Source organism: Phasianus colchicus, chromosome 1 (genome assembly GCF_987193195.1).
Source record: "Phasianus colchicus chromosome 1, bPhaCol1.hap1.1, whole genome shotgun sequence".
Lineage (NCBI taxonomy): Eukaryota > Metazoa > Chordata > Aves > Galliformes > Phasianidae > Phasianus > Phasianus colchicus.
This window is the reverse complement of record NC_143436.1, coordinates 111,563,663-111,575,363: the sequence shown is the minus strand read 5'-3', so window position 1 is coordinate 111,575,363 and position 11,701 is coordinate 111,563,663. Positions and strand designations below refer to the sequence as shown.

General features: G+C 44.0%; 1 long non-coding RNA gene across 3 annotated transcripts; it reads left to right on the top strand.

Moving 5' to 3' along the window:
• Positions 1–608: 608 nt before the first annotated feature.
• LOC149919952 (uncharacterized) lies at positions 609–8,161 on the top strand. 3 transcript variants are annotated; one of them, XR_016459432.1, is made up of 4 exons: positions 609–2,036; positions 2,145–2,252; positions 2,975–3,051; positions 5,804–8,161. It is a non-coding gene; the product is annotated as an uncharacterized LOC149919952 (long non-coding RNA). The 3 variants fall into 3 exon arrangements; XR_016459433.1 differs by lacking the exon at positions 2,975–3,051; XR_016459431.1 differs by having other exon boundaries at positions 2,145–3,051.
• Positions 8,162–11,701: the final 3,540 nt, after the last annotated feature.

The window sequence follows — 11,701 nt, the reverse complement described above, 5'->3', positions numbered from 1 at the left end:
CCCAGAGCGTAGCAACCTGCCAGGGACATGGAGGCACATAGAGGGAGGTGTAGAAACAAGGAGGAATGTGGAGGACAGAGGGCTTGAGGGAGATGGTGAGACCTGGAGAGTTGTGAGGGGATGTGGAAGGACATGGGGTGTTATGGAGGAACGTGGAAGAATGCATGGGAATATGGAGAGACATAGTAGAACGTACATGGATATGGAAAGACATGGAGGGACATAGGGGAGTGTAGGTTCTGGGGCAGGTGAGGAGAGGCTTCCTGTGAGCCTGTAGCTGGATGAAGAACCTCAGATTGATCTGGGAAGAGGGAGGTTGCCCAAGATCAATTTCATGCACTGCTCGCTGGGCTTGGGGCACAGAGAAATCAGCTAGTGCTGTTTTGGCCAAAGACTTAGTGTGTTTGTACCTTGCCCATTGTGAGGAGGAAACCTGCCTTCTGAGCATTGTACTTGGCTGACAGGATTGGTATCTGTTCCATTCCTCTTTCCAGCAGAGCTTCTTTACCCAAACATTGTTTTCAATAAAAATGTTGAAAATGAACACAGTACAGACAACAGTGAAATGTCTGTAGTCAAACTGCACTGTGGGCTGTCTAAATCCACACTCAGTTGTGGATGACTGCCTGATGCACCATACCTACCAGAATTAGTTCTAACAGCTATTTGCTTAGCTGCTGCTGCTCTGCAGGGCCATCTTAGTAACATGCAAAAAATATCCTGGAATAAATGCAGCATTCTTATAGAATGTGAGCAAATCTGCATTCCATTTTCCATGGTGTTATTTAAACTATAATCCTTCTTTGACTTTGCCTGATAGCTGTGGCATGTGTGATGAGCCAAATGTTGCAGAATTGCTTCTTATTGCCTTGCGTGGTACACAAAGAATAGGTATGACCTTTGTCTCTCTTATGTCTCCCTTTGCCTTCATTTAAAAAATTACAGAGTCTGCTAGGCTGTGCTTGCACTTATATGAAGGACTTATGTGGTGATCTGTTTTTTTCCCCAGCCAAAAAGTACACTGACCACTAAGTCTGAGTAAATCCCCATGTCTTTTCTTCAGGTCTCAGCTAAAGGTATAACTATCTTGATCTTCTGGAGATACTTTTGCTTAGTTGAGGGTTTTAGTAGCTGAAATTATGTCTTCCAGTTATTCAGCTGCTCTGGCCACACTCTTTTCATTGAGTACCTGCTCTTACTGAGCCCAATGGTTTGAAATGCCTTTCATGCTTATTACTTTTTTTTTCTTTTTCTTTTTTTTTTTCTTTTTTGCCTGGTTCCATCATAAAGTGTCTTCTTCCAGATTCTTACTGTTTGTCTAATACTTATACTCATTCCCTGGTCACGGTCACAGAACTGTGATAAATTCATCTTCTGGTTTCTTTAGGTTCCTTAGAATGTGTCTGGGTGGGCAGGTGAGGGTAGACCCAAATTAACTGCACCCACATCATGTTGGTAAGGTGCAAGGCACTTCTAGCCCAGAAGCTGTGTGATTCTGCAGGCAGCACTGTACCAACATGGGGCAAAACTTGCAATTTGGCTCAATACCCACCTGGTGATGGATACAAACAAACCTATGAGTCCTGTACCAAGTCTGCATTTTGGCCTGCCTTCATCAGTACACTTCATTTGATACAACTTGGCTCTCAGTGAACCAGAAAGTGTGGGGTTTGCCAGAACTGAAGAGTGTGTGAGTGTGTTTGTGGATGTGAGGGAAAAACATATGTTTTTTTTAAACCTGAAAAATTCGCTTATCTGTGCATCATAATAGGGATTTTGGAACTAAGACTATTGTGATGGCTGTGGGCTAGAGTCATTAGAGCAGTACTGTGCTACTGGGACACTTACAGGCTACCTCCACACTTACCATTGCTCAGAAGACAGACATTCTCTTCTCATTTTTGCTAAGCCTGCCTGAACTGGAGGGCTTTTGCATGACTGTGAAAGAAAGAGCTTAATTCTTCTTTATGATCTGCTTCAAGCAAGCTACAGCAACCAAATGGACCGTGCTGTGCAAAACCCAACGTCATGCTCATGTGAGTTAAACATCCCCCTCTGGTGCTGGAGAGTTCAGCTAAAGAGCAAACAATGGTAAACACCAGCAGCTGAAAGTGGGTGTTCTTTTGCTTTCTTCATGGCAACAGCCCAGCAGACTGACGGAGATCAAAAATTACCTTATCACCTGAAGGTCTGCGGAGAAGCCAAGAGATGTTGAAACCTCCCACCACCTCCAACATCAAAGGCTGCAGCAGGTATCTTTCCAGGTGCTTTTTCACAGCTTTCAGTGAAAGCTCCCATTCAAAAGGCAGTAACTCAGGAACATTAGGTGTAGTTTCTGGTGGCTGAACCGGTTAAAGTTACCCTTCAGTGTCACCAGAATCACACACTAAAAGAGGAAATTCAAGAAGGAAAACAAAAGAGTCCTACCTAGGGGATTGGCTGCTTTACAGGGGCTGGTAATGAGATCATACTGCCATGATTCAGGGTCACAAATCTGACTTCAGATAAGGTGTAGCAACAGCCTCAATCTGTAATGGTGGCTGTTCAGCAACCTGTGTGAAATTAATGGATAGTCTCTTGTAGCCTTTTAATTTAACAAGGTAATTGCTATAAGTTTTGTAAAAAAATATCACCAAACACAACTACTAAAATGAGCTGATGTGTGATAGGGAATAACAGAGTTCACTGAAGTCTTTTGTACTGATGCATTGAATGATGATGTATTCACACCACTTTGCTGCTCTTTGTTGGAGCTTTAGGGCAGATATGTTAACAAAGGATGTTCTGTATATTTGCAATATAACAAAATAAAAGATTTTTTTTCCTGTAGGGCATGACTACTATTTCATGTGACTCTAACTTTAAATGTCCCATAAGGTAACAGCACTAACCAGAAGCTTGTCCTCTTCTATCTTACTGAGAACACCTTGTCTGAAAAGATGCAGGCTGCTTTCTGCTCTGTACCTTTGTGCAGGGAGAATTCAGAGTTCCTGGTGCAGTCCCGTTGTGCTGTGGTCGCCTCCTTTAGAGTTCACTGTATTAAAGATGAAGGTATTGGTAACATTCAATTTTGGCTTTCATATATATATTTTACCTATTGTAAAATACTTTCAGTACTGTTGTACTGCAGCAGCCTGTTCATTTATGTGCTTTTAGGCACCTTTGGGTAACAGAAATTACACCTATCAGCAACAATGGAAAGACAGACCAAAAACAAACCTGTCAAATCTCTCATTCTGTAAAAGCAGGGGAGAAAAAGAAACTGAAAATGGTACCCTCTGCTTTCTGGAGATCTTATGCATTCATCAGCAAGGTGCCCCAAATCCATTCTTAACTACACTATAATCTCTTTTAACAAAGGTATCTCCTGGGTACTGGTGAGAGACTTGTAGGATGTGTTTATTATTATTAAATCTCTGATAAGTTAATTTTAGTTCTGGCAAATATTCCTATGATTTACTCTTGGCAAACAAAAAAGCCACTCTACTTTGTTGCTGTCGGTGCAGTCCTAATGCCTCATTCTGTATATAAAACAGAGATTTTGAATACTGGAGAATCTGCAGTCCAAGAAAACCTGCTAGGGAGCAGAAGACACACTAGTAGGTGACAAAAACAGAGTTCACTGACTGCAGTTTGCAAAATGCCATGGATTGTTTCTGTTTATTGCCTAGGATTGTACAAGAAGATCAGAATTTAAGCTTGGACATTCTTGGATATTTTCCCCATGAGATTTGCATCTGTACAGAGAGAATGTTATAATATGCTTTCTTCTCCTTGGAGAAGGGATGATATCCCCTTGGCAACATGAGTGATCACTTAAATGGAACAACAACATTAAGCAAGTGTTTGCAGTTGTCCTTCAGGGTGCTTTAGCATCTGGAAACAAGAGGAGTGGTAAACATTATGTGGGTAGGCAATTAGGAAGAGAGAAATGTGCATGGGAGAGAGAAGCATATTTCAAAAATGGAATTATTCCATAAAAAGAGTGAAAAACTTTTTTTAAGTGAGCAGTTTGGGAGGATGTTCTGTAGACTACTTATGATATGACTACTGAATATGAGGGATTTGCCCCTTTCTCTGTGGTGTGAGCCATTGTCTGAGAAAAGACTTTGATCTGGCTCAGGATCTGCCCAGACACGGAATACCTCAGTCAGTGAGTGTCTCAGTGAATGACAGTTTCTGTGCTCAGTGCCTTCTCCCAGCCTTGGGAGGAAATTAATAACAGCTACCTCTTTGGCATCTCTACATGAAACAAGTTAGGGGAGCATTTTCAGCTAAGACTAAGGGGAAAGCTCCAGCAGGAACAAGGAGTCTCGTATAGCAGCTTTTTGACCCAGTTGCCATTCAGCTCAGAAATAGCTCTCTGCAAGGCTTCTACTAACATTAACAATTTGTCCCTTGCACTGGTGGAAAGCTGTCAGGATCTGTGAAGCCCTGGATCTGTAGTGGTAAGATGGAATTGCTGAGCCTCAGTGCACTTCACACAGTGTCATCACTTGCAGAATTATGGGCTTTAACTCAGCTCTGTGGATTCATTCCTTGCTACCTTCCCACTGGCCTGTCTGGCTGCCACAAAACTCAGGTTTTCAGCCATGCAAAGTTCAAAGTGGTTGCTCACTGTGAGTTCCACTTTCCAAGGTAGAACTCTCCCTCAGACAAAAGTGTGGAAGGTTGGTGACTCCAGCAAGGAGCAGAGAAGGACTGGAGCACAGATCACACTGCAATTGAAGAAAGCAATTACTGTTATGAGGTCAAAACAAGCAGCTAAAATATGGAAGTCAGGCAACTTGGTCAAACTGGAGTTTGACATAAAGCACAATGCCAATTTGATGTTCTGTTTTTTTCTTTGGTGGATCTTTTTTTTTTTTTTTTTTTTCTGCCTTCCGTGTTTTTATTACTTTTTTTTTGTTGTTGTTTTAAACATGGATGTTTAAAAAGTTCATGTTCAAAACATGTTCTGAAGGTCAAAATTTTAAGAGGGAGAACAGGTAGAGAAACTACAAATAATGTTGGAGTGATGCTCTAATGCCCATTCCTGAGAACCTGTGATGTAAAAAGTTTCAGAAGTCACAGTTCAAGTGTTCTTTGCATGTCTAGCTTGTCCTATAGTGCTTTTGTTTCTCAGGATTCGTGTTTGTATGTATTCAAATTTACATGCTGTTTTATGCATGCAGAAGAGATAACTTTCTCCCTTTTCTTTCACCTCGAATGGATGCTATGGTTTTATGTGAGGATGAGCAACACTTAAGACAGATAAGCTGACAAAACACAGCAAAATCCTGGGTGTCTGCAACATCAACAGTTAGGCTGGTGTTTCCATGTCCCTGCTGAGGATGGGAAATGTTTTGCCATCACTCTTCCTACATACAGAGTCCTAAAGTGTTCAGAAGGGCTAAATTTCTAGTGAAATGATCTTCAAATGTTGTGTTGTCATGATAGAGAGAAGACAGACTCAGTTCTCATAGACTGTAGTACAATACGGAGCTTGTAACAGAGCTTCAGTAGGATGTTTTTAACAGTCTGATATCTGGAAAGTCTTTTTTCCTCAGTGGTCAGTTACTGCAAACAAAATGGCTTTCTCTTTCTTTTGTCAGGTTTAATTCCTGCAATCCACATTTCTCTGTGCTTGTCTGCTAACTAAGTAGAAAGTGATAAGCAATCATGCATAATTCATTACTCTTAATTAAAATGTAAATTTATTGTCAGTTTTTTGGGGTAATTAAAGCATCATTGTGGGAATAAGTTTATGTTCTGTATCTTTTGCAAAAATAAACAAACAATGTTTTATGTTCTGTTTGAAAAGGTGCAGTTGATCACCAAGTGGGACACAACTGAACTTCCAGAGAAGATCTTTCAGTTAGCATGTATCTAATATTCAACAGGGCATGAATCTACTTTGCTATAAAGTGAGCTGCCTTATTCTCTGTGGAGTTAGATGCTTGTGTTTTGGTTTTTGGCATAAATGGAAAGTATTATTTATAGGCATATTTCTACACTTCCCTCCAAAATCCAGACTATTTTATTGTTTTCCAGCTATTCCTCAGAAGCCTACAAAGATACATTTGATGCATTGCAGTGTCTACTGTAAACACCCGACTTATCAGGTCGAGTCTTGCAGGTTAGATTAGGCTTCATAATTTATAGACCTTGAAGCTCCCCATGCAGTTGGGTATCTATGAAATGAAGGACTAAGTGCATGAAAAAAACAATCTTCCACAAGGATGGGGTAGCAAAAGGGTGCACAGCGTGAGACTTAGTAGTAATTGTAGTAGAGTTGTCCTTGAAGATTTGCAGAATGTAGTGAAGGTGATCTTGAGATTGTGGATGAAGGGTGGATATTAGGAAACATTTCTTCTCAGAAAGAGTGGTGAGGCGCTGGCATAGGCTGCCCAGGGTGTGATAGAGTCACTGTCTCTGGAAATGTTCAAGAAAAGGGTGAATGTCACACTGAGTGGCATGGTCTAGAGCAGTTATAGGTATGGCTTAATAGTTTGACTAGATGATCTTAGAGGTTTTTCTGATCTTAATGATTCTATGATTCTGTGATTCTATGAAGTGCAAAGAGCTCATGAAAGAAAACTGTTACAGGGTCATGCAGGGGTAGAGGGAGGGAGAGGATTCCCAGCTCCCCCTCATAAACTGCTATGGGATTGGGATTGTTTCACCACTGCTCTTCTGCTTACTTCTTCTTTCTAACAAAAACATGACCTCTCTGTCTGCATCCTGTCTTTCTGTTTCTGCCTCCCATGGGCAGGCAGACAGAAGGTCATTTCAGCTCCAGGGGAGGGTTTTGTACTGAGCAGAAGCCTCTTAGGGAAGGGAGGTGTTTTGCTATGCCATCCCCCGAAGTCATGTTATTCTCACATCAAGGCTATGTGCGGCTCTCTCAGAAGGTCTGGCATTCATTACCTGCCTTCTGCCATAATCTTATGGCTTTAGAAATATGCAGGGAATTTCATGATCCACCCTTCTGGTCCAGCACACTCAGCCCCAGTCCAACCACCCAGGCCTGAGTGGGTCTCACTGGGCAGGCCAGGTGTGTGCTGGAGTGGCCCAGTATCAGCTCTGTCACTGTAGGCAGTACAGAGCAAAACTGATAATGATCAGCAGCACGTGTACAAGCTGCGAGGCTTTTGATGTTGGGGTTCATGCGTGTTGAGTTAGCCAGCACATCTTAATCAGATTTTATTTTCTTTTTTAAATGAAGATTTGAAGCGTTCTTATCTCCCCCATCCTTTCCCCTCCTTTGAACTCGTGCTTTGCTGACATCTCCACAGACGCAGCCTTTCCCTCTGCCAGGCCCCAGCAGGGCCCAGCCACAGCGCCAACTCAGCAAGGCAAAATGGCGGGTGCCACTGGGTGTGCTGGGACAGGCCTGGCACGGCTCTGGAACAAGGAGCTCATCATCCGCCACTGTGATGTTGGACCATATTTTACCAGTGGCACAGGGGGGATGGAAAAAGGACAGACAAAGCCCTTGGAAGAGGATCTGATGAATTCAATAACAGCCCGTCTGTTCTAGCCTTCCCTGAGCACCAGCCATTTCCTCATGGGTGCAGGGAGTCTCCAGAAAGCAAACCCTGAAACTCATCAGCTCTGCTTGCAAAATTCTGAGTCTTTGTCCTAACCACAAACACTTCACCAGCACCCCACCCGTCTCAGAACACAATAGCTCGTTCCCTCCATGCCTCTCCAAGCTTTTCACAGATATTAGTCAACATTTTCATGTTATTATTACAGCTTTACTTTATTACTCTCCATTTTTTAATAAAAATGCTCATGCTGCTTTGGTCCAATTCTTTATTTATGACCCAGTCTGATTTAATAGCCACATGTAAGACTGCATTGAGGGAGAAAATGGATGTATTTGATTTGTTACAGAATCATTTCTGAAACATTTTTCCAGCAGACTTAATGACCTGCATCCTCCTGGGGAGGCTCAGGTACTGGTCAGTGTGTGCTGGCCTTGCTGTAGCACGGTCCATGATAACACGCTCTCCCTCTGCAGCGTGCTGTGCTTTTCCCCTGCCTCGCATTTCATGTCTACAGGCATCTGTTGCCTATGATAGCCAGGCACTATCGGTGGGTCAGGTCCTGCCTGCTGCCTTCATGGGCCCTACATGTGTCTGGGGAGAAGCCTGGGCAGAGCCCAGGTGCCTGAGGGACGGGAGCTGAGCACACGCGATGGCTTCATGGTATTATCTCACAGCCACGCCAGAATAATCTCTTAGGTGGATTATTTCCAAAGCCACAGTGAGAGCGTGCCATTTCCAGAGTCTCAGACAAAGTGCTCACGGAGCCGTTTTTCGTTTTGTTTGCCCACTGATGAAGGTTAGGTAAAGGCCATGTGTTACTCAGCCTCCGTTATAAAGACCCTCAGTGAGTGCCTGTAAAGGCAGAAGGAGGGGCTCGCTTTTAGAGCCCAGAAGATTGTTAAGAGCCTGGCCATGATTCATACCTCTCCTGAACCTCTGAGCAGTGTCAAGGGAGGAGGCAGCCATCTGACAACTGCTAGGTCAATCCCAGACAGCTTGCCAGGGAAGCCTATCAAGCCCCAGTAATTGGGTTTGATTTAAATCTTTCTCCTCATCACCCCTTCTGGATTGAGTCATCTCCACCAAAGGCAAGAGAGGCTGTCTCTGGAGCAGCACAGCCATGCTAGTACCTATTAGCAAGTCACCATCACTTTTGTATCTTATTATTTCCATCTCAATTTTGCTGCTCCATTGGAGTTGCAAGATGACAATAACCAAGGAAACAGAGGCTTTTGAGACCCCCCTAGCTTATTTGCCCCCTAGCTATATGAAGGATATGCATAGAGCTCTTTCCCCAGAACTGCAGTGGCTGGAGTGGGGTCTGTGACACTACAGCAAGAGGGTATATGAATCCTGACCCCTTGCGATTGCACATACCAAGGAAGCCATTTCACAGGGTATTTTTTCTTCATTTTGCTGTCTGTTTCTCACATTGAAAAAATGCAGCTCTTTACCTGAGGCTACAGGCTCGTACAGGCTTCTCTTGTGACTAAGCAGCATACTGCTTTGCAATACAGTGCTTTTTGTATGGAGCAAGGACAGGAGTGCATGGGGGAGCTGGCAGAATAACCTAGCCCTGATCTGATCTTTCAGCATGTCTCGTTGTTGTGTCGTGACAGAAAATGTCAGCTTGCTGTTGCCTTGCTCATGGTCTCAGAGGAGGAGGGTGAGTGGGAAAGGTTATCACAGCAAAGAGAAATGGATCTCAATGACGGGCAGCAAAAGCTAGCTGGTTAAGTTAATAAACACTTCCTTTGGTAGCACTCGAGGAAGAGAGGTCTCATGGCATCAGAGGGAGAGAAATAGAATCTAGAGTGCCCTGGGCTTTTGGGGGGAATGAGCAAAAAGGGAAGCTTCCTTTGCAACATGTAGGAGAAATGGAGGAAGGGTGTTTTCTTCTGGACTTGGTGCTCGCCCTGCGTGTGTGAGGAAGGTTGCTATAAGCAATGCATGTGATCTTGCAGAATAAGAAGGATCACTGAATGGGTGACGCAGGAAAAGGAGGATTACACCGCATGTGATGGCAGGAGGAGGATGGAGCATTCTTGCAAGCAGCGTAAGGATTGGGATTACTATGGGATTTTCTTGGGGATCTAGGTATAATGAAGAAACTCTACCCTCTACCTTACACTTGGGACCTCTGAAAGGGCAAGTGAAGGGTCATGAGGAGCCATCTCATTTATATTAAAGTACTTTGAAGTACTTGCTACTTCCCTAGTTGACCTAAGCAAATACTGTGCAAGAGAGTATGATTTTTGGGGCCATACCTAACAAGGGTCACATCTCCCATGGCAGGAGAGAGTGAGACGGGAAGCTCATTATAACCATGAATAGTTTCTTCAATTTAATAGCAGTAACAAAACTTTCTGTCTGGGAGAGGAAGGCTGTAAAGTTTGGCTGAAAGGTAATCTTAAGAAATAGCAGCCTCTGTGATTAGTCAAGCAAAAATGGTCAAATTTTGGCTGAGTTATGAAGTTTTGAAAATGAATAATTGCTGTTGTTTATATAACACCCACGCACAAACCATAAATGTTTGGCTCTTTGACCTTAGCCATGACCACAGAGATCTGCAGTAGATGCTGTTCACGTTCTCCCTGTTACACTGCTCTGCTCCCCTCCAGCTGCCTCAGCAAGGCTGCTCCGGGCAAGGGAGGGATGCACTGCAAGTGATACCAACAGCAGGGATAGGGACAGCCTCAGCTGGAGAAAGGGGAAAGCAAAGCTGGAAAGGGGCCAGGCTGCAGAAAACATGGGAAAATCGAGGCCCACAGAACAGAAAAGGACAAAGAGAAGAAATGAAAGGATAATTGCAGATGGGGAAATGATGCCAACACAGAGGTAAGAGCAGCCTTTGTATTGTATGTATGGACTGTTTGCTATCTGCACATCGTTTCATAAAGGACACAGCACAATGCATGCGATGACAGTTGTACTGGCAGAGCAAGAGACAGAAAATTAGCAAACACTGAAGCAGAATTACAGATGGACAGTCAAATACCAAAAGGAAAAGAATGGGCAAAGAAAGCTGGGAGAAAAGAAGAATGGCTTCAATTAAAATGAAAAGGCTGTAAAAAAAAAAAAAAAAAAAAAAAAAAAAGTTACATTCTTCATAAGGGTAAGGCTTATTTCCCCAGTGCTCTCCCTTGTCCCAGTTACGCTTCTCCTTTCACCTCCTGCCCAGGCTTTGCCCCTCCCTGCATCCCTCTCCAGGCTCCAGCCCCTTCCTAAGCCTTTCACTGTGCCCTCCTGCCACTCCCACCCTGTCTCCCCATCCAGTGTCCCTCCTTCGTGTTTACCCTTCCTTCCTTTCCCTCTTGGTTCCTCCACCAGGAGGAGGAAGATGGCCATCATCCATGCTGCCACTTTCCCTTCCCTCCCCACAGCAGCATGCCAAGCTAAGCTCAAACCCATGATAACCCCATGCAAGGGTCTGGCAAAGTAGTAGCCCCCTTCTACCTCTGGGACATTGGGTGCTAGTGGCAGGGGCACAGCTGCCAGCAGGTCCTCTCCTCTGGTGGCATAGGACATGCAGGGGCAGGAGGGGATCTCTACAACAGCACAGCATGAGGTGCCAGCTGCACAGATGACAGCAGGATTATCCCTCTGCTTGCCAGCAAGGATGAAACCTGACCACTGGCTACTGCTGCAGCGTATGAGCTGATGCTTTAAAATATTTTTAAGCTGAAGTGGAAAGTACTGTCCTGATGTCAGTTCAGGATGACCAGGTCCAAGCTGCATTTTGGGACCCTGGGAATGTCAGCGTTGGTACCCAGGGAACATCAAGAAGAGGGTTTTCAAAAAACAGTGTGAGAATAAATGGGCTGTTCTTCCCTTCCTCATTAGTTCTGAGGAGAGCCAAGTGCAGGCCCACACCATGGCTGTCCTCAACACAGTGGAATCTGCACAGCAAGAGCAACTTCCAGAGGATTGCCTGGCTCTGTTATGGGTTTTGCAATGAGCCCTCTGCTAGCTGGTATAAAGCCAGCAAGGTATTATGCATTAGGAATTCACTTATAGCACAGACAACTAGGCTGATCTACCTAAGACAAAGCAAATTTCATTTGCAGCCCTGGATAAAATATGGGCTGTAGTCAATGTGCATGAAGGCCTGCATGAGAGAGTGTTTTCCTTCACTTCTACCAGTTGAGTGGAAGCAAAATAGTTCC